The sequence below is a fragment of the Protopterus annectens genome, chromosome 7.part0 (assembly GCF_019279795.1).
Source record: "Protopterus annectens isolate FY-2018-M chromosome 7.part0, PAN1.0, whole genome shotgun sequence".
NCBI classification, from domain to species: Eukaryota; Metazoa; Chordata; order Ceratodontiformes; family Protopteridae; genus Protopterus; species Protopterus annectens.
In genome coordinates this window covers 1,463,802,232-1,463,825,557 of record NC_056739.1, presented here as the reverse complement: position 1 = coordinate 1,463,825,557, position 23,326 = coordinate 1,463,802,232, and the positions used below count along the sequence as shown (strand labels likewise).

Genomic DNA, 23,326 nt, shown 5'->3' with positions numbered 1-23,326 from the left:
AATCTAGAACAAAAGTTGCCATTAAGAAAGGAATAAATTAGTAGAACACAAAATTTTGCATGATAACCAAAAATCAGAGGACTTTATGAAGGACTGGGTAGAGATTAGCTAAGCAATTCACAAAAAATGGGGGGATATATGTATATGTATGCCTCCCAAATATGCAACAAAATTTAGATTTCAGATTTTTGCCTGGAAGCGCTTACATAGGTATTTTTATACCCAAAGCAGAATTCAAAGAATTTTGTCCTCAAGTAGCCAGCAAATGTTAAGGGTGTGATGGGGCAGAAAGTGGTAACTGGGAGCATATTTTCTGGGAATGTAATGAGATGGTAGACTTAAAAGATACCCTGCAGACTGCTCTGTTGGAGATGCTGGATGAGCAAGTTGGAATGATTAGGGAAATTATTTTGAACTGCCTAGGCACACTAAAGGTCTTGCAGAGTCTAATTATTATGGCTGCCAAAAAAAGCAATTACTAGAAAATGAAATTAGTCTACACCAGCTTTCCTAGAAGTAGTGAAGATTGTAACAATTAAAACTGGAACTGGGATATTTAGAAAAGGATAGGAGGAAATTATATAGGAAAAATGGAAACTGTGGGATCAATACATGCTGACATGCTGAGGAGGAAAGAGGTTTAAAAGGCAGGATTTGAATGAGCTATGTAATGGCTGACCAGCAATGACTGGACAAGTTAAGTGATACATAATGTTTGCAGCTACAGTTGTGTTGCATGGTTTGGAATGTATAATGTTTGCAAATGAGATTGTGTCGCAATGGTTTATCATTCAAAAAATTATACATGGCCTATGTCATTACATAATTTAATACAGGGGTTTCTTTTTTAAAAAAAGAATCCATTACCCCTTTTCCCCATTTTTGCATATAGGGCTGGAGTGTCACTTCAGTTAATCTATGGCCAAGGCTTACACTGCTGGGTGGCTAATCCTGCTGCGGTAGTTCACCCACAGCACACACTCAACCACACTCGCACCTATGGCCAATTTAGTGTCCAGTCCACTTATTGCATGAACTTCAATGTGGGAGGAAACCCACAAACACAGGCAGGACATACAGACTCTGCACAAAAGGCATCCCTGCCAAGAATCAAACTGGGAAACCTTCTGCTGCAAGGCAATGATATCCAATATGCCGCTGGTACCTTAATTGTCAAATGATCTTTATTTTTGATATAAATTAAGTCCTCCCCAAATATACATTAAAATGCCCTGAAACCTCATCTGTAGTATTTTTAACCTTTGGTACAAATAGTATAATCAAAATCTGTGTAAACTTACTACTTTTTTTCACACTCACAATTATAACAGTTGTCCAATTTGTCAATGGCATATCCTCCATAAATAAAACATTTAAAAAAAAAAAATCACATTCTAGTGTGATTGACAGAGTATCATCAGCATTTACTGATGTCTCTACATATTTGTTCAGGCATCAAAGTTGTAAATAGTTGCAAATATTGTGAGTAGTTTTCTCTCACAATATGCCCCTTTTTCTTCTTTATTCTGCTCTTAAATCAAACATTCTTTCCTTTAACCATTGCCAATTCTCCTGTTAAATATGGACAAATTATATATTTTCTTATATCACATTAGTTTCTTATAAGAGGGTTTCTTCACTACTTTTTATACCCAAGGTTCATGTTTTTGTTATAGAAGTTATTCCTTTATCACCTTTTATTTTTGTCTTTTCTATTGCCTTGCTATGATGCAATATATCTGCTTGTTGCATGGTTGCAATCCTTTTGTATAGCAAGACTGATAATTGTAAATTAAGTAGGTTGTGTCTTGGTAGGTTTGTTTTTGTTCTAAAGCTTTCAAAACTAAATTATATTTGAAAAAAAAATCACACTCATTACAAATAATTACTTAATTCCACAAAGTCTGATAAACTGACTCCTTTCAATATTACATTTCATTAGCAAATTTTTGTAGTAACATTCATATGAAAGACATTTGTCAACATCCAAAAATAACTCCAAGTCTAAAAAAAAAATTCACTTTTACAGCAGGTAGTATGGATGATTAAGTGAAAAAGCTAAACAATCTCAGATTTGGTGCCATTCCATACAAAAAAAATAGATATACCTTTTATAAAATACCAATTTGTAGCCATAAAGATTACGGAAAATCTCCAGTTCACACCATCTTAAGACTAGATTAGCTAAAGCTGGGGCAACAGTCATTCATAGCAACCCTACTCAACTGATGGCAAATATTGGTTTGAAATATAAAAGTTAAGGAGTTCCACCAAATACCGTTAGCGTAGACAGTAAATGCACATTTGATACCAAAATAAAGTCGGACAATTTAAATACCAATTTTATGAAAGATATTGGTATAAACATCCCAAATCTAAATTTAATTTCTCAGAACCAATAAAATTACATCAAAACAAAACCTACAAAAAGCAACACAGGTCCTTATAATATACACCGAAATATAGGGTTATTTAGGTCCAAAAACATGGAAACAATATTTTAGCTGCTGCTACAATGGCCTTAAAAGGAGGATCACAAAGGTCTATGAATTTGAAATCACAAAGAAATGTAAATTCAACCTTCAAATAACTGTAAACAAATGTATCCCTGATTAATTCCAACAATCAATTGTATTCAACATTAAACTTTGGACGAATCTTAGCAGGAAAGTCAGGCAAATGTGCAAGCAATTTTTCACATTTTGATCCTTCACAACAAATCCACTACCTTTACCTGCTTTCATGGTTATAACAAAATCAATTAAAACTTATTTTTCCCCAAATCATGTTAAACCACTTCCTGCTATTGTTTGCACTCATTAAATCTCTAGTCTCTCTCAATTCAATAAAGGTAGTTAAAGTAGACCGTAATTTAGGATTAAAAATACTCATTCAAACCTAAAAATATACTGGCAGTTGTTGGATTAATACTGTCCAAGATGTACTGTAAATTCAATTTTTGTACAAAAATGCACAAACCAAAAATGTCTACTATATTTGCTCTGAGCAGGAATAAAAGAAAAACCTTTATTAAAATGTGATTTTCAGCTCCAAATTTCTCATCCAAACACAACCCCAACCTCCATCTCCCCAGCCAGGATTGCAGAGGTTTACTAGAACACTTGTGTATCCATTAAATAAAAAACTCTACTAGTCATCACTCTAGAACCATCTGTTAGTGAATCCCAAAATAATAATTGAATAAGTTTTCATAACCAGTCACCCCCCCCCCCTTTACAGGTTGGTACTAATATAGCGGAAAAATAATGATCTGGTTGATGTTATTAATTAGACCGTATTTAAAAATGGAATCAACCATGATGCTACTTTGGGACAGAATCGTTTAGAATCTCTAAGGAATTCATCAAGGAGGAGAGAGATTGGGGTCAAGGAAGAGGTTGAAGCAGACAAATTATACATGTCCAGTGGACAGCATCAGTAATTTGGAACTGAAAGAATCACATCTTCGTATTCTTAAAGGCTTGTCTTATTCCAGGTCAGACAGCAAATTTGACGTTTTGTGTGTCTGTACAAAAATTTAACTTGCAACATATTTTAGGCAGTATTAATTTGATTGTCAATAACTTGGGGAAAAAAGCACTTTTAATTGTAACAGTGTCTACTTCACCTTTATTGGATTTCGTTAGAAAGACAGACTGACTGCAACCAGTACTAGGAATAACATACCTCCTATTGAAAAACAGGAGTCAACTGATTTAATAATTCTATTGGAATTAAAGTAAAGCTAGTGGAATTGTAATAAATCAAAACATGAATTAAAAGAAATTGCTTGCACAATTGCCCGATTACCTGTTATCAAACTGTTCCAAAGTTTTGTAGAGTTTATCAGAATTACTTAAGCAGGGATATAGAAGCCGTGGTGGTACAGCAGTAGCATTGTTGCCTCACAGCAAGAGGTTCTGTTCGATTCACGGCTGGAGCGCCTTCTTTGTGGAGTCTGCATGTCCTCCCCTCGGTAGAGTGGCCTCCTAAAGACATGCGTGAATTGGCGTGCCTTCGCTGAAGGTTGGCAGTCAGGCTGGCAACTCGGCACCATAAAAAATCTACTACCAATCATTACCAGACCGGAGTTCCACTGTGGCAACCCCTAACCAGGAAAAGCTGAAGAGACAACTAAAGTAGGGATATACATATTTTGGTAATTACAGGAATTTGAAGGTTGATATTTAGTTTACTGGAAAAATATTTGGGATTCAAAACATTTACCTTTATGATCCTTCATTTAGGCCCACTGTGGCAACAGCTAACAGACTGAAATTCTATGTATTTGGACAAAACACTGAACCCTATAGCTCAGTCTGCACAACTTTAAGGATGTGTGGGTCTTTAGATTTTTTTTGTTTAAATACAATTTTATTGGGTCTAAAAAATGTTACTTACATTAGAAACAGAACCTTTATATACCAATATCCCTGATAACATAGGTACTGAATATGCCAAACTTGGTATCACATACAGTATATTGACTATCTACATTAACATTTGTCGCTGGATTAAATTTCATTTTTGAAAACTAGCACTTAAAATGAAAGACACTGCTATGGGTGCCTGTGTTGCCCCAGCTTTTGCTAATCTAGTTAAACTGGTGGAAAATGGAGAATTTCATTAAACTTCATGGCTAATCATCTTTTTATAAAAGGTACAATTTTATACGGAATAGCACTAAAATCTGCTTAACAGATTCTTCCAATACAAAGGAATAATTTAATTTTACAGTAGGTAGTATAGGTAATGATTTTTTAGACTTTGAATTCATGGTAAATTCATAGGAAGAGTATTTTGTTATAATATTCATCAAAATTATGTGACGTGGAATATCTAAGGGGTCATTTTCAGACTTAGAACTTTAAGTGATAATGATCATAATGAATGAAATTCTTTAAAAACCTTGAATGTGGTTATGCCACTGAATAACTGGACAAAATTTTAGAGCGAGAGTTAATAGAAGCACTACGTTTATACCAATTTTGTTTACAGGATTTGTACCAAAGGTAAAACAAATCATACAGATAGGCTTACAGGGACATTTACAATACCTATTTGCCAGGATCCAATCAAAAATTATTAAATTGGAATATTACTGTAGCAACAGTGATTTAAGAAGGTATTTTAGGTTCAAATCCTAGCTTTTGTTAAAGACTTGAAATCAGTTGATCTAGTAATGTGATTTATTTTGCCACCTGTTCCCATGATGGCTTCTATGTGGGTAATACCACTAGAATGCGCTCTCAAAGAATAAATGAACCATGTTGGCTATATTAAAACGCAGATTGCACTAATGTATTAGCTAAGCAGAAATTCAGTCTAAGGAATTTAAAGTTTGTCTTGTTACAGATATGCTAGTACTGATTAATAGGGACAGTTAATTTACTGGAATTTAAAAAGAGCTAAAATGGCAGTTACTTTTGGCCGCTATCAGTCTTGGACTTAATGGTAATCAATACCAAATGTATTTTAACTAATTTGTTAACATTGAGTTTTATCACTATTTGCATGTTTTTATGGACAAGACAAGAAAATTTTGTAATGTTAGTTGTAGTGGTCACATGTTTATGGTCCTATGACATTGATGAATAAGGCTTGTGGGTGGTTGATAAATTTGGATGAAGTTCTGTCTTAACAGAATGAACGCGCTTATACGCATTTCGTTTTTCATTTTGTAGTTTGCTCATCAATTTCACTTTGCAAGTGTTTTTGGTTTAGGTTTAAAGTTTAGTGTTCTGCTCTGCTGTATTGTTTTTCAGTACGGTCCTGAAGATGCATGGTAAAGCTTTTCATGATTGGTGTTCTTTCCACCCACTCTGTTGTGGTTTATGCCTTGCCACACACAATCATTACTTCCCTTACTTTCATAAAGTTTCACTGGAACCTTCTCTAAAGCTTATACATTTGCAGGCTTGTCAGACAGTCAAGTTAAAGCCCAAGGGCAGAGGTGGTAGATGTTAAGTGTTGGGCATTCAGTCCTTTATACATGTATTTTAGCCTACACAGTGTGAAGTCTGCAGACAAGTGCTTCAATACCCTAAGTCTATCAACTGACAGTCTGTAAACTCTCCTCCATAGACATCCTGCTGCTCAGCTTTTACTCTTCTTCCAGAGATTTACTCCTTACTTCAGCTATTTCTCTTACATTTCCTTCACTTCTAGACATGGTACTCGTGTCACTTCAGTGGCACTGCATGCCTTCAAAGAATACCCTTAGTCTCCCTTCAGGTTTAGGTCTCGTTTTCCTCAGACACGAGAACCCAAAATCCAGGACCGCAGCTCAGGAAAAATTGCTCAGAACAGAAAGTGCTTTAATTTCATTGTTTTTATGCACTCTGCATGTGGGGGTAGCCTAGCGTATGGCCTTAGCAATCTGAAGTCCAAATAATCATCCTAAACCATTAAACAATTGGCTAAACAGACAATAGCTATTTTTAATGTTGTATATCACCATTAGCTTAAATGGTTTGATACTGGAGTAACAGTAATGCAGTTTAAATTGCAAACTAAAAAGCACAAATAGTGAACATTTTACATTTGAATGGAAGCTTACACTTCTGTTCCAAGGCTACTTCTGCTTGTGGCCTTACCTATCTGCTCAGTGTAACCTGCCTGCAAGGGAACCTGCAGGCAGGTGTAAGGGGGTGCACTTGCACCCCCCCCCCCCAGAACTGGCTGGCCAGGAGATTAAAAAAAAATTAAAGGCACTCTAAGAATGCTCTGTGTACAGTCGCAGACAGAGCAGGTGTTTGTGACTTGTTTACGTCTTCAGTCTGTGCAACCAATGGATTACGACTTCATCTTCCATGTGGAATTTGAATTCCAGGAGACGTTTGGACTATGGACGAACGTACAAGTGAGAAGTATGTGTGTACTTGTGTGCTAAGTTCTTTAAGAGGTGCGTGTGCAAAAAATAGGTAGGTAGGGGAGTGTGCGTGTTTATGTAAGAAGTAGGTAGGGGTGTGTGATGTTTTCTGAACAGTTCTGCATGACATCATCAAAGGAATGAATCTTTTTATAAAGTACAGCTGATCACAAAGTTCATAAAAAAAATGCAAGTAAATTTCTGAATCAGGCTTCATGATGAGAGGCTGTCAAGCATTTGAGCTAACGGGCCAAGGATGATGTGCACTCTCAATTGATAGTATGAAGACTGTCCTTCCCCTCCAAGTGAAAGATACTTCTATAGGATTCCTCTTATTTTTCTTTGTGAGAACTGTAGTTTGAAAATGTTTTGCTCAGTGAAACAGGCATCAGCATTTGAAAATGTGTGAATATGACCCAGTCATTTTGTTAAGTATTAACATGTCAGATAACATTGTATGGTGTCAAAAATTGTTGCTACCAGGCATCTAGAAATGAAAACAGAGATAATGGGACAAAAAAGTAAGAAATAAATGCTTTTAGATACTGTGACTAGAAGACAATTGTTGAAAGCTAAATTACTAAAGGAAGGCAGGTGGTACAGGGCAGCAAAGGCGACAGAGAATCTATTTTTTTCTTTTTTGAAGCCTCTCAATAATGATGTGTTTAAGGTGGCTGCTACCAATATTTTATGTGATCACAAATCTGTACTTCAATTTCATGATGGAGGATGACCTGACAAGATACACTACAGAAGTGAATATTAGTATGGACAAGACCCGAGATATTGTGTGCTGTAGTAGGGATGGTTACTATCTGCTCTAGGCAGTTTGCATTTGCAGAGTCAAGGATGTACAAGACACTTTCCATTGGTTGTGTATGTGAGCCAGTTTATCAGAATGTTGTTGAAATTACTTCGAATAGTGTTTTTAGTGATATCAGTTATACCATTAAGATAGTTATTATACTCTGATGTACATGAAAAGTGCTCTATAGCTTTTGAAGAGGCAATTTTCATTTTGGCGTTACTAATTTCTGAAATTTCAAAATTAGGATAATGAGAAATATGCCATGACACAAGCAGAAAGATGAAAAAGATTGACTGCATGACAACTGCCAAAAGGTCTGAATGCATAACAGGTGTTAAACTCAGAGGTGTTACTTTCATAACCTGAAACTATGTCTATTTTGGTGTGTGTGTGTGTGTGTGTGTGTGTGTTTAAGAGGGAGTTAGGAGTGTAAGGGGAGGTTCATACCTGCTCGCAATTATCTGGATTTGTCTCATTTTCAGTTTTTCTAGAAAATCATGGAGGACTGAAGTCAGAAAACAATGGCAGACATTTGAGCTTTTGACTTCATATCTTTCAGAGAATGCATACTAATGAAAAACTTGTTCTAGCCACTTTCTAAGGAGGTAGGGGTGTGAGCGTCTCCAGAGCTCTCAACTGTACAGATTTTCACAGAATGTCTAGATTTTTGCCTTATATTTTTGGTCTGTCATAAAAATCCTGCTAAGGATTAAAGTTAATAATGACATGCATTTGAGTTTCAGACTTAATATCCTTAAGAAAATTTAAACAAATCCTGTTTAGTTACTTTCTAAATGCCCCTAGTTTGGGGGCCTTTGTAGCTGGGTGTATATGCATGTATAAACAGGGAGGTAAGCATACTCCTCAGCTGTCCTGGTTTTTGCAGAATGTCCAGTTTTTTGCCCCCTACTCTTCCTAAAAAGGATTGGAGTTGCTAAATGACATACATTTGAGTTTTAGACATCATATCCTTTAGAAAAATGCATACCAACATGAATCCTGTTCTAGCAATTTTTTAAGTTCATGACAGAAATATTTATAATCTGTCCCTATGTTTAGGCTTTGTCCAGACTTTTTGCACAGAGATGTTGAGGGGTGTTTGTGTGTGAGAGAGAAAGAGAGAAAAAGAGTGAAACACCCTAGGTAGAGTTAGCAAGTGGAATTTATTTTCAAGTGCGTTTTCAAGGAATTGAGCTTCAAGGGGAGAGAAGTTTACTACTGCTCATGCCAAGTCTGCTTAAAATGTACAACTGTTTTGTTCTGCAAATGGTATAGAATTTTGCAGCAGCTTTAGTAGCACAGCAGTTAACATACTTTCATCTGGATGTAGAGGGCTATAGGTTCTGCTCCCACAGCATGCAGATTTGTATTTTAAGGGAGTGGGTTGCTGAACACCTAAGTATATCCTCCTTTAGAAGAGGTGCCTAGTAACTATGAACTTTTTTCAGCTTGCCACCCATTCCTTATTGGAATATAGCAGCTTACCTTTTTTAATGTAACACAGGCAATTGATTCTTCAAGGGCAGAAGCCACTGAACTTGTAGATGTACCACTGAAATATAAAAGTTGTTTTCTAGCAACAACCTCTTCCATCAGTTTCAGATCTCTAATGTGGAATTATTCAAATGACTTACTTTTGCAGAGATTGTGCATATTGACTGATATTGGTGGATTTTAATGAGACGTTTGAGTGGCCTTTCATGGTTGAAATGAAATTGGGCAATCATTATTGGTACATATGGTTTATTTGACTGCTTACTGGCAAAATGTTCAAAACTATAAATTTAAAATACACTATCAAGTGGTGCTGTATTTTACTACTACTTTTGGCTTTTTCCCCTGTTAGGGGTCAACACAGCGGATCACCTGTCTGCTCATGACTGGCAGAGTTTCAGTGTCAAGGCACCCACAGCCTTCCACAGAAGGCACACATGCACGCACTCACACCTAGGACCAATTTGGAGTACACAATCCACCTACAGCATGTCTTTGGGATGTGGGAGGAAACCTGAGCACCCGAAGGAAATACATGCAACCAGAGGGAGGAAATGCAGACTCCACACAGAAGGCACCCCAACTGAGCATCGAACCAGAGAACCTCTTGCTGTGAGGTGGCAACACTAACCGCTGCACCACTGTGGCCACCTTTGCTGCTGTACAAGGGATATAATTAATTATACTAGAATTGATTCACCTTCCTGATTGTATTAAAGAACTTGTACATGGGTCCTAAAATGTGTATAAGGAGCCAATGATTTGAAAACAGCACAAAGATAAACAACCTGCCAATGGCCAGATGCATTTTCTCTGTATGTGGGTTTCAATGCTGTTTGTTAATGTGACTTTCAAAAGGTAGAGAAGTTTTAATGCAAAGTCTGTTCTCATTGTAAGACTTACTTCATTTAGCAAACGTCCAGTGTTTGTGCTATAAAATTTGAAATAAAATTTGTAAATTATCACAATATCTGTAATATCATAGAAGCATACAACAGTATGGCAACTGGGGAGAAATAGCCAAGTAATAGGACACTAAGGGCTGCGCATGGGGGGTTTGGGTTTGCACCCCCTGCAAAAAATCCTGTGGGCACCCCTGCCTGCTTGGGCTCACTGCTCCCTTACTCTCCAAATTCCACCCAGCACTGAATAGCCTACCCTCCCAATTCCCAACCACCCACACATAGCCTAACCTTGCACCTCTAAAGCCACACCCCAACATACAACTAACCAATTAAAAGATCCAAGTAGCAGATACTTTAACTCACTCAACTATTAACTTTACCACACCCTCACTCATCCATAGCCTTATACCAACTTATATGGATAAAGCTGTCCTAGTCTGCCTGACCTTAGTTGCCAGCCACATAGATAAAAGCCAGGTCATTCCATCATCACTTTTTCAAACTGCTGAACCTCAAACAGCAACAATCCTCTAACTCCGATCTAACCCACCCCTCCATTCATTACTTCAAGCTCAAGATCCAAATGTAATACTTGGAGAAAAACTAACCCATACCCCCCATAATGTACACCCCATATCCTATTAAACTTCAGATTGTGACATACACTCCAATCCAGGATCATCCACTGCCAATTCCAAAAACAGATTAATCTCCCTCAGGTTCCAAAATATAGTCATTGCAGGTTTTTCACCAGAACATCTGAACCACTTGCAATGAAAATGAGCTGCATGCATGGATTGCCCAACCTTCCTGACATATTACAGAACCTTGGCTAAACCCCATTATTTGAGAGAAAAAAAATACCACCAGTTACAATATGAAGGGTAGAAAGGTGAAAAAGGCAGGTGTAGCCATCTTACGTAAAACACACTGCAACTTAACCCTTTCCCCATCCAAACCTTTGGTAGTGCCATAGTGTTACTGAAACTAAACCCCCAAAAAACATCCATAATGGGATAGTACATCCCTTCTTGGAAATATCAGCAATGCCAAAGAATTTGCATCATGGGTCACCTCTAATATCCCATAAGAAAACAGATTACAATACTGACTGGCTAGATACCAAGAGATTACCTTAAAAGTCTAGGTCATCACCCAACTATCTACCTCTTCCAGGCACTACATAAAAGGTTCAATACTTGGATACTCATTTCCTTTCAACATTTTCCTATGGCTCCATCTAATGGTTTAAGTGACTTATTACCTTTGTCATCAGAGCTCAAAAGTACACCACCTTGAAGTACGCATCTCTCCCACTTTCAAAACATCTCCAGAAACTACAAATTTGTAATACGTAACATTTAAATAATGATCTTAGATCCATTACAAAACTTCCCAGGACCTTCCCTAACATTCTAAATATCATCCTCCCTTTAGAATAATGTAAAAGCCATACCAACCCCCTTGGCGGACCAGAACCGCAAAGCTTCTAAAAAACTCAGACAAGGCCTGGAATTCCTGAATCAAGAAATAAGCGCTACAAATGCCGGTAAATCAAAATAGATTACTATACTCACCTAACACCAAAAACCCTTCAAAATCCAGAAGGCGGTCTAGTAAACTTAAAATCTACAGAACCAGGCCATGACACCCAACCCAAACCCAGTGCCCAACAAAAACCACCACCACTAATTATGCACTTTATAAACTCTGCTACATCAACATCACACCCCTCCCACCAGTCCCTCTATCCCCAGCAACACTGACTCTACCCCCTTCTGAGATGGGAACCTGTTGCAACCCATTAAAAAATTCTTAAAATAAACTCACCATACTAGTACCTGAATCTCCCCACCAATTATCTAAAAAAAATGGCTCGAGGCTACAGCCTGTTTCCATACTCAAACCCATTACAGAAGCATATGCCCAACACTACGGAAAAAAATATACACCCTACCACTACATAGAAGAGGTAACCCCAAACTAATGCCCTATTGCTATCCAGTCCTCATCTAAAACTGAAGTATTTAATCCCAGCTCTCCAACACCTAGCCAAAAATAACAACCTCTCCCCCCTAACAAAGCTTCTGCTACCATCATAGCACCAATACATCTTGTATTTTACCAATACCATAACTACCCACAGGATGGAAGGAAAGCTATGTGCCCTGTTTTTAGACCTCTCCAAAGCCTATGAGCATGTCCCACCCCAACCTCTTGCAAAAACTTCCGACTGTAGTATTTGATTAAATATCTACTGTGTGGTTTGGTTTAACGGCAGTCTTGCCAGCAGATCGCAGGCTATAAAATGGCAAAAAGGATTCTCTCCTTTCCTTCCAGTCTCCACAGGCATCCATCAATGGTCCATTATTGGTCCGATTCTCAAGATTAACCTTCCACGTGTCTCCAAATCAGCCACAATAATTCAGTACATCAACTCCATTCTCATGCCAAAACCTTAACATGCAACAAATCACTCAAGAAACCTTCTCATCCAGTGAAGCCTGGTTAACTGACTTGGCAATTTCATTGACAACTGCTTAAAAGTTGACTACTATGTCCAACATACAGTAAAGAAACTGACCAGAAATTGGGCTCACTACATCCAAGGAAATAAATTTACTCACTGACCAAACCAGAACACACTACCTCTACACCCTGCTACTCCCGAAATTTCCCTACTCAGCCCCTAGTTTCACTAGCTTACAAATCTCGGTATTGTTTGAGCTTTGAAAGCCATCAAAGTAGCAAAGTTTGCAGAAAAATCACCCACAAAAATCCCACCACTACCTTGAATCCAAAGAACTAAACTGGCTCAACTACCCCCAGTTTAATTATGTTACTCCCAACCCTTGTATACTAATAACCTGATCTAGAAATGAACACGGTCCATCTCAGTCAACTCTAATCTAGTGATGCAAACCAAACAGATCCCTTTACTTATCCAAATGCTGCTCCCCGTGTTACTAAATCCACTAATACAGCTGGTTGACAGTGTCCTCAAACTGTCAACAGGGCATAGAACAGCATATGTGTCTCAAAAAATAGATCTCAAACATTTATAACAAGCTAAAGCCATGCCTGCAGAATCTCCGGCTCTGCCCCTGCACTAACCTTGACAAAGGATACCTAGACTAAAACCATAATTTCACACCATTTCCTATCCTGCAACTACATCTCATCTTTTTAAACCTCTCTCTTTCACCCACTCACCCATAACTTTCTGCCTCTCCACTTTCCACTCACACTTAACTACCCCCCATTTACACATCCACACAATCACTTCTAGTCCTTCAGTCTTTAGTCTACAACAGTTGTGGACTAGCACAAAACAGCCCAAAAGAACGCTTTCCTGCAGCTTTATGCCCGTTTAGGTCTTTATGAAACTTCTTACTGGTTTACAATGTTACGGGTCTAATGAAATTTATGTCTATACATTGAATCATACTCAGCATCTCGTCCCTTTCAGCAGAGGTGCAGAGAAAAGCTAGGAAGGATGCATACTGGATAAATTTATACATTGTACAGAAACAAACAGCATTTCACAAATATGTATACTTGCTAGTAAATACATTTTGTTGAATTGTGTAGAAAAGTCATTCAGTACTATTTTGAAATGTATGTATACCAATAGTCTTTGCAGAATCTGTACCTTACTGTACTGTCTTGCAAAGACTATTGCTATACATACATTTCAAAATCTTACTGAATAACTTCTACACAATGCAAGTTCTACAAAATGTCTTCACTAGCATGTGTACACACTTGTAAAATGCTATCTGTTCCTACACAATGTATACATTTATCCAAAATGCATCATTCCTAGCTTTTATCTGCACCTCTGCTGAAAGGGACAATGCCCAGTCAAACTTTCCCTGTGAACAAGCAATAAAATAAATAAAAGCAGCAGAAAGTTTGCATGCCACTACAGATCCAGCAACACTCCTGATTCTCTAAAGGAGCAGCAGTCTTGTAGGGCACCCAAATAAACTTATTTTTTAAGCCAAAGAGCCAATAGGGTGCCCCACCACCAGGCTAAAAGAAGTAGGCAGTAAAATGAGGGAGAAATGCAGTCAGTAACTGATGACTTTACAGTTATAGAAGGAAATCTCAAAAGGAGTGATGAGACAAATTTTCCTTAGTATGTGGGAACTTGGATTTTTGGAAACCATAGGACTGCACACTAGATCTAGACCCATTTTACCCTTCCACAAGTTGTCTGTCATCTTTCACCACATTTTCCACTCGAGTCCCCCACATTTCCCTGTGTGCACTTACACTTATCCCCATTTTATGAAATTTTATCACATGCAAAAGCAAAAATTTCCAACTTTCATATAGTCCTGATATGTTTAAACTCTCTCAAATTTTTCCTTTTTAAAATTTACTAGATAACCAGGTAGGTCTCCAAATTGTACCTCAGCATGACAGAAATGAAATGGCAAATTAGTGGCTCAAGGCTTAGTAGTTGTACATAAGCACCACAGACAGGTTGTGTTTTGATGTCAGGGGTTTAGTCTAAACCTACCAGAAATTAGAGACTGCCGTAAGACTTGTGGTAGACAGCAACAAAGGAAGCAAAATTAGAGAAGGAATCTAAACATTCTATGGTCACTCTAAAGCAATATTTCCACTTATCTTCACATGCTTCTGTCTATACTAGGTTTCTGCAAATAGACTGTACTGGAAGCAACTGAAGGAGTGTAAAATCTGATCTCGGAGATCTCTTCACCGTTAAAGCATTCTTCACCTAAAGGTTTGCCTGCCAAGGACAGCCAGAGGTCTCCAGTATAAGAAAGCCTTCAACTCTTCGAGACACCATACATTATAAGTATGCTCCTCGTGCACAATGTAAGGCATAAAGGTGATATATGGCCGCAGATACTCTGAACTGAAAGCCCAAGGAGGAACAGGTTACCTTCAGGGACAAAGGATCATGTATACCCAGAAGGAAAAATAAAGGGCACCTCTGCCAGGAAGGCAACCTGAACATACGGCAATAGTCAGGAAGGACTGAATACTACAACAGTGAAGAGAAGGATATCTACTTTTATGGTAAGGTTTTACACAACTATACTACTTCCTTCCATATCGCTGCTGCAGTTTTCTTCACCCAAAGGAGAGTACAAGAGCTTGAGTGAGTGCCTGGGAGAAGGCAGAGAGAGGAACCTCCACAAATCCATTCAGGATAGCCCTGGCAAAGCCTGCCCTGGAAACATCTAACTTGTAATTCTTAAAGTTGTAGCAGCTTCAAGGAAAGAATTGGTATCCAAACCCTTGAAAAAGGCACCAGAGAAGGCAGCTTCCCTAGTAGAATATGCCTTCACAAATGAGGATAAACATTTCTCATAAAATGAATGGCCTTAAATACAGGAGATGGTTTAGGAACAGCCAAACTACAAATCATGAGAAGAAAAACAAAGCTGCTCAAAATTTGTCAAACTTTAGTTTTATCTAAAAATCTGTGCTGTCTATGCAAATCCAAAGAGTGAAGAACCTTCTCACTGGCACACTGCAGAGAGAGAAAAAAAAAAAAAAAAGGAGGATAACGGACTGATTAAGGGACAACTCTGAGTACCTTAGGCATAAAACGATTATGACGACGGTCTCTATGATAAACTAAAAAAGGAGGAATGACCATGAAAGCCAGAAGGGGAGGTCTGTTATGAAGGATGCCCTTAAGGAACTTCTGAACCTCAAACAGAGGCCAGAGGTGGAGTCAAGTGCAGATAAGCAAACTGCTGACAGACAAGCTTTCACAGAAGTGCCAACTCAGCTTGGAGCAGATCACACAAATTAGAATCAAAGTAACCTCCAGATAATACTGATGGCAGAGGTACCAGACAAAAATCTTTTCCATTTCAACACGTATGATTTCCTGGTAATGGGTTTCCTCATCTCCTGCAGAACCCAAAGCATGTCCTTAAAGGAGCCTAAGTGGGATCAAAACCTTATTGCCCACAGTGTCATTTGAAGAGTGGACAAGTGAGGATGGATTAGAGAACCTTATCTTGTGTGAGAAAATATACTCAGTGAAGTAACTTATGGTGCCTTCCCCTGGCCAACTGAGAAGGGAGGGGGAACCAATGCTGTCTCGGCCAAAAGGGAGTCACCAAAACAATTCTGAGAGCCCTGCTTCACCTTGTGCAGAACTTGCAGTAACAGAGGAAGGTGGGGGCATGTCTCTTAAGCATCCATTTATGATATTGTGTACTGAACTTATGCAAATCTATCAATAGATTGTGCCCTGAGGGAATGTAACTGCCTGAAGAGTTATTTGATACTGGACAACTAGATCCTCAGAGCTAGTCTGCAAAGATAGAATCTCACGCCCCCTGCTTGCTGACATACCACACTACGGTATTCTGTGAAAACACAGGGATGAAAATAGGGAATTAAAGGCTTGCAGAGCTTGAAGGACAGCCATCCTCTCCATTATGTTGGTGTTCTGACCACTAATGAGGCCAGCAACCCTCAACCTTTAGAGGGCCACAGAAAGCACCCCATCCCCTGTCTAAGGCATCTGTAAAGAGCTGAAGAGCCTGAACAGGATGCCCCAGGTTGAGAAGTTGATGAATCCACCAATGAAGCTTGAGCTCGACAGGGAAAAGGTACTGGAATGCAAGGGGTCGCAATACTGAAGCCACACCGATTTAAGGTACCACTGAGGTTTTCTCATATGGAGCTTGGTGATATGGAGCATGGGAATGGTGGAAGGCATGAACTCGAGAACCTTGAGAAATTCCCTAGCTATGACAAATGCCAGAGGAAGACGGGATTGGAAAAACACTTGGATGCAGGCAGAGATGCCAGCATGGGAACGGTCTGAAGCTGTCAGCTGAGACAAATAATCCAGGGAAGGTGCCAAAACAGATTTCTGGAATTTTATGGTCAAACCCAGACTACAGTAAAGTAGTTAACTTGAGATCCTGAAGCAGAGTGCTGGGGGAAGGAGCTTGAACAAGCAAATCTAGATAAGGAAAAATCATACTTCCTTGAATTCTGCAAAAAGCAACTACAAAAGCAAGGCATTTGGTGAAGCCCTTTGGCCTGTCTACTGCCCCAACTGTAAAAGCAGTGAAATGAAAATGCATGAAACAGAACAAATTTCCAGAAGAGGGGATGGTGAAGGTATGCATCCTTAACTCAAAGGGAAAAAAATAAATTGTCTCAATGGGACTAGATACCATCCCTGGCTGTATCCTACATGGACTCGGGCACGAGCTCCAGCTCTATTAGACACTTTATTCAACCAAAGCCTGAGCACCATCTTCATCCCAGCTGAATGGAGGATAGCCACGGTTATTTCTCTACACAAATTAAAGCATCCACTGACCCAGGAAATTATAGGCCCATCAGCCTAACTAGCCTGATCTGCAAGGCCATGGAAAGCATCATGGACCTTATAAACAAGGACAATAGCAACCTCCAAATGCTTGACCCCACAGTTTGGCTTTGTCAAAGGGAGATCATGCCTGTTAAACCTGGTCACCCTCTTCGAAACAGTCACCATGGATGAGGGGAAGACTGTGCACACCACCTACTATAACCTAGCCAAAGCCTTTGACACTATTCACCACACTAGGCACAATAGATGCTCTCTCCCAACGAGGCATCAACCCGCATGTTACCAAGCTATCTGGCTCACTGATGGAACCCACTCAAAGTAGGGGAAGTCAGCTCTATTAGTAGACCCATAACAAGTGGTGTACAACAAGGATCGGTCTTGGGGCCTCTACTGTTTGGGATATACTTTTCAGAGGTGCAAGCCAAAACCAGTGGTCTGTGGCTGACCAAGTTTGCAGACAACCAAGCTGGGTGTCGTGTTAAAATTCCTCTAGTGATGTGAACATCCTCCAAGAGTGCCTTACCCAAACTAATGAATGGTGCCTGAGGCATGGCCTTAAATTGAAAGCCAACAAATGCAGCATTATCCCCTCTGGAGAAAATGGCACAACCACTAATCACATTAATAACATTGTATTAAGCATACAATCAGTTGCGATGGACTTGGGCACCCAGGTTGACAGCAACCTCGCTTTTTACCACCACGTTGCCTCTGTTGTACGGAAGGCTTTCTACATGGCCCACCTCATAAACTAGGGTATTTCATCTGGAAACAAGGTTATAACATCCCTGTACTCCTCCCTTAGACCCATCAAGTACAATTCCCCCTTCGGCATGTACATTGCCAAGCACATGCAGCAGTTGGAGACCACAGAGGTTCCTGACCAGGAAAATCCAGGGTCTCAAACACCTATCCTATACAAAAAGACTAAAAGCCTTGTCCCTCTACTCAGTCTCATACAGACTGTTCAGAGGTGACCTGTGTCTGGCATACAAGGCCATCTCAGACCCAGCCTTGATGGATTTGCTGCATATCCATAAGAAACTCCACTCAAGCAACCTGCACGCAAGACCTTAACCTAGTCTGTGACATTAATAGAACTTGTTGGCAGGAGAGATGTGTCCCAAAGACTCCCCATCTGAGTAGACTCCTTTCTCCATGTCAGAGTACCTCTCCAGCCCTCTAAGAGGAACCTGGATGGGAACTGGAAAATACACCCCTAGGATCCCACCTGTGTTCCTGCTTGACAGGAGAAACAGGTGCTGACTGAGGGAACACGGGTGAAATTCTTGGCAAGGTTTCTAAGCGCCTCTAGGCCAATAGCCTAGTATCACCCTATGAACCTATGAGATCTACAAATACCAGAAAGGCCTGGGGACAGAGAAAATAATGCCTGCAGAGAACATACAAAAGGAAAGAATCTTCAGAAAAAAGTATTTAACAGGAAAAATACAGAAATGGTCTCCATATGTACTTTTGTGGGGAACCAAAAATATTCTGGAGTAAAAACCCTTCCCTACCTGGGCAGGAAGCACAGCTTGAATGGTGCCCTACGCTGACAGAGAACAACCTCTGGAAAATGAACTATTCCCAAGGAGGTGGAAGAGTGACTGAAAAGGAAGGAAAGGACTTCCAAATCATGAATTATCCCTAACTGATAATGGACAGAACCTAAGACTCTGAAGTGATCGGTAGTCAATTTGAGAGAGAGCAAGAGACAGAGGGACAAGAGAACCTTGCTAAAAGGAGCAGGAAGCAAACAGAACCAGGCTTTTTCTGAAAAAGGTTTCTGGGCAGATGGAGTCTGAAGAGACAGAAGAGAGTGAGATTACCTATGAACAAAGGCAGATTTGGGGAGAATTCCTCAAATTTATAAGCAGGAGAAACAAAAATGTTAGTTCCTGTAAGGCTTTGCCCTTGTCCTGAAGAGGCTTGAAAAGGTCAGCAACAGCAGATCCAAAAGGCTATCATCCAAAGGATCATCTAAAAGTTTGTCTTATGTAAATATCAAAGCCTGAAGACAATAATGCCTCATAACAGAACCAAATGCAGCAGCCCTGGAAGAGGCATCAGCAGCATTACGGATGCATTTGACTGAATGACTAGCATCTTGAGAAATAGAGCCCAGCAGGAAATGGCCAAAGCCTTCACCCTCAAAGTCAGGAAGGTCTGAAGCCACATTAGAAACCCAAGAAAGAGCTAAAACATACCTGCTCATACGAGTCTGGCAGCTGCAGTCCCTATAGGAAAAGGTGGCAGCAGTATAAGCTTTCTTGCCCAGCTTTTCCATTGCCCTACTAGCCTTATCAGAGCGCAACAGCTTGGATGGCTTGTTAAGAGGAGACAGACACTACAGAAGGGCATTTAAAGAAAATTGCATTCAGACACTATGTAACATGTCTGGCTTCTTAAGTGAGGAGCCAGCATCGAGAACTACAGAAGCTGCGGAGAAAGTATTCAGAAGTTCAACCAGAACAGGAGGAACAGCAGATGGTTTGGGAGAATATCTGCAGGAGCTCATACCACCTCTAAATGTCAGCCTTTAGAACAAACCCACTTTAAGTAATCATACAGGCAATGGTATCCCCAAAGGAGAGTTCTTCCAAAGGGGAGTCTGGACTTATGGACTCATCGTCCTCTGAATTATAAGCCAAGGGCGAAGAGAGATTTGGGAAGAACAAGCAAAAAATTTTTTCAGAGTCCAGATTTTCATTCAAGGAATCTGAATTCCCTAGGCCTCTTGAGTAGAGTGGAGTGGAAGACCAGGGAAGAGCTGGAACAAAGACCCTTTGAGATGGCTTACAGGCAAAGCATTAAATAAACCCTGAAAGAAAATCCTGACAGTGATATACGGGATCCTTCAAAACAGGAGACATGCTTTGTTTTACATTTTGAGTGGATTTCCTGCAGAGAGAAACCCTCAGTCATGAAAGGCATCCGACCCTCCAACGGTAGTAGGAATCTTCTCCCGTACCAAGATATAAGAAATCCCCCCTGGTCCTTCAGACATCAGCATATGTTCCCCAATAAAATCAGGCAAAGACATCTGAAGTGCCTCCAAGGATGTGTAAGCAGCTGGATCCATGCTGGCCTCCAAATGGGTTACAGCAGAGGAATCCAAAGCAACCACACAATTATCCTTCAGGCTTTCACCAGCCTGGAGAGAGATGTCCAGGGGAACTGGACATCAGCAGGATCAAACCACACTTTTTTTGGCCTTCATCTTAACAGACAGCTTGGCCAGTATGGGAGGATTCTGCCATAGCATCCTGAACCAACATAAGATACTACTTCTCCTGGTATATGGAAAAGAGAGGAGATTACTGTCTTTGGTATAAACCACTGGCAGACAGAACACTATGATCATGAGGAGGACCAAAGACACTGGTCATGACACACTTTATACGGGGAATCTGCATCCCACGCCGCCATTTCCCTTTCTGGATAACATTAGAAGAAATCCCAATGGGGCACTTATCTGAAAAATGTCTTTGTAACTAGCACAGCAGAAGTGCGTCCAGACAGACAATGGCGTCCAGACTGGTGGCAAAGTTGAGCATCTACATCTGTATGTCACCTTTATTCCCCAAATCATGCACAGGGAGCACGTGCATGATGTATGTGCCTATAAGAGCTGAAGGCTTTCGTATACTAGCCAGACTTTGGGCTTTCCTTGGCAGGAGATCCCTTAGGTTAAGAATACTGCAAAACTGATATGGAAGGACATCTAGTGAGATACAAGTTTTAAACAAGTTTCTACTGGGAAGGCTCATGCTGATAGTAGTATGCTTTTCATAAGTTAAACAAAAAAGCACCCAAGGAGCACAGCAATCAATGGAAGAGAGACTTGAGAGACACTGAGGGCAGCTAGAATTACTCTAATAATGAAATTTGTTAAAACCATTTCAGTGGGAGGACAGAACCATTAGACAGTTATGTTAATGCATCTACTCCCTCTAAAATGGGGGAAGGAGTTCAACTTGTAACCTGAGAATTCGCTGGACAAGCAAAGTTGTTAGACTGACTGGGTCCTATTCAGAAAATAACCAGTGAGGAAATATGAGATCATTTGTGAGATAGTGTTCCTGTTCAGTTTGCTAGACAGTCTAGCATAATGATGCAAAAAGTCCTATACAGTGACTCCATAGCCTCCCTGTAAGGGAAGAGTCTTTTGCCTGTCAGCCACTATTTCTACTGCCACAGTCCAACTTAAAAGTTTGGACCTTGTGCAGTTCATTACCTGCCTGTAAAAAGGAGTTAATCATTCGACAGGATTTATTTGCTCTGTTTGTCCACGATGAGATGTGCAGTGTACTATCCTCCCCCCATCCTAGGGAAGGAAGATTAATGAAAAAGTTCTGAAAATGCTCATTTGACTTAAGTATCAAGGTAACCACCAGTGAACTTACTTTCTGGAACACTTCCCAAAAAGATCTCAGTATGTCAGTAACGTCCATTAAAAATCAGCTACGTAAAACTCTTTATGGTGAATCCATTGTCACAGTCATTTACCATCTATAACCAAATCAGACAGTCTGGCATAAGCTGCTGTTTGCCAAGGAAGACAGTTGTAGAATGGATGCCTGAAATTCCCTAGGCAAAACGTGTCAAAAAATATGAGTAAAGGTCAGGAACCCATAAGGTAAGACTGATGATATGAGCTGTAGTATGAAACTACAAACAAATAAAAGGCAAATCAAATGACAAACAATAGCTCTAGTAAACCTGCCTTGTATCCAGGAACTCTGCATCAGAGTCAGTCACAAGACAAATAATCACGTAAACTACTGAGATGCAAGGAGAAAGCTGCCCCGAGCATTAAGACAGAGAAGAGACTTCAGTTTCTTATGTGAAAAGTGAAAAACACCACTATCACTGTTGCTTAATAATGTAACATTGTGTTTTTTCATAAAAAATTGAAGTCCGGCCTCTGCCTTAAGACTGGCAACAGCTTTCTCCTCACATTTCTATTGCAGTCTAGGCAAAAAAAAAAAGTCATGTTTTTTCACCCGAAGAACAAAGTTCTTACCATGGTATATTTGATTTTCCAATAGTTTGACAGCATCCCTAGGGATTGGGATGCCTGGAACACGTCATCCCTAACCAAAACAAGACCCTCTGCTGATAAGGAGACTCTTCTTAGCCTTTTAACTCCAAACCACTGAAAAATCTGTGCCCTTTTGCGTTCATACTTGGATGAAGTGAATCTAAATTTTCCTGCATCTTTTTTTGAAACTGGCAACCAGTGAAAAATGGCATAAGGGATGTGCAAACTGAAAAGAACATATCCCAGACAAGAGAACTGGAGAACCAAGTGTTGGGAGGCAACACGGATAACCGCTATACCACTGTTGCACAGTTAATGAAGCATTTCCTCCTTTAATCACAAAATTACATTGTCCACAGTCTTACCACGGTGACTGTGGCTGAAGACAGGCAAGAGTCAACTTCTAAACCAAATGTAGAACACCGCTTTATATTTATATCCAAGTATCCTAAAAAAGCTCTCCCTTGAACAGAGCATATACAAGTCTATACAAACTGATCTGAGAAAACAGGCCCATTGTCAGTGTCCAACATACGTTAAAGTCTTCAGGGGTTAAAAGTGAATATCCTAACAAATGCTCCCCTACTGGGAATGCCCACGCAGACAAGTCCTTGGACCCCCCTCCTTACTTTCAACACAACAGGAACCATCTGGGAAGGGAATAGTGACAATTTTTTTTATAAAGTCCCTAAACACCTCCTTTTACACACACCTCACTGGCTATGGATGGACCTTGTTAATGTAGGACATAAAATACCTGCTCCAACCAACTACTTCCAGAAAGGTGGATGAAGTGGCGAAGGCTGCTGTTGGGCTCACACAATAGCCTTGCTTCTGTGACCCTGCAGGCTTT

The 23,326-nt window shown here is 39.8% G+C and overlaps 1 protein-coding gene across 1 annotated transcript in view; it reads right to left on the bottom strand.

The window, feature by feature from the left end:
• The window catches only part of ITPR1 (inositol 1,4,5-trisphosphate receptor type 1), a 2,510,606-nt gene that overhangs the window by 2,345,074 nt on the left and 142,206 nt on the right, over window positions 1–23,326 (bottom strand). The gene's annotated exons all lie outside the window — the stretch shown is intronic.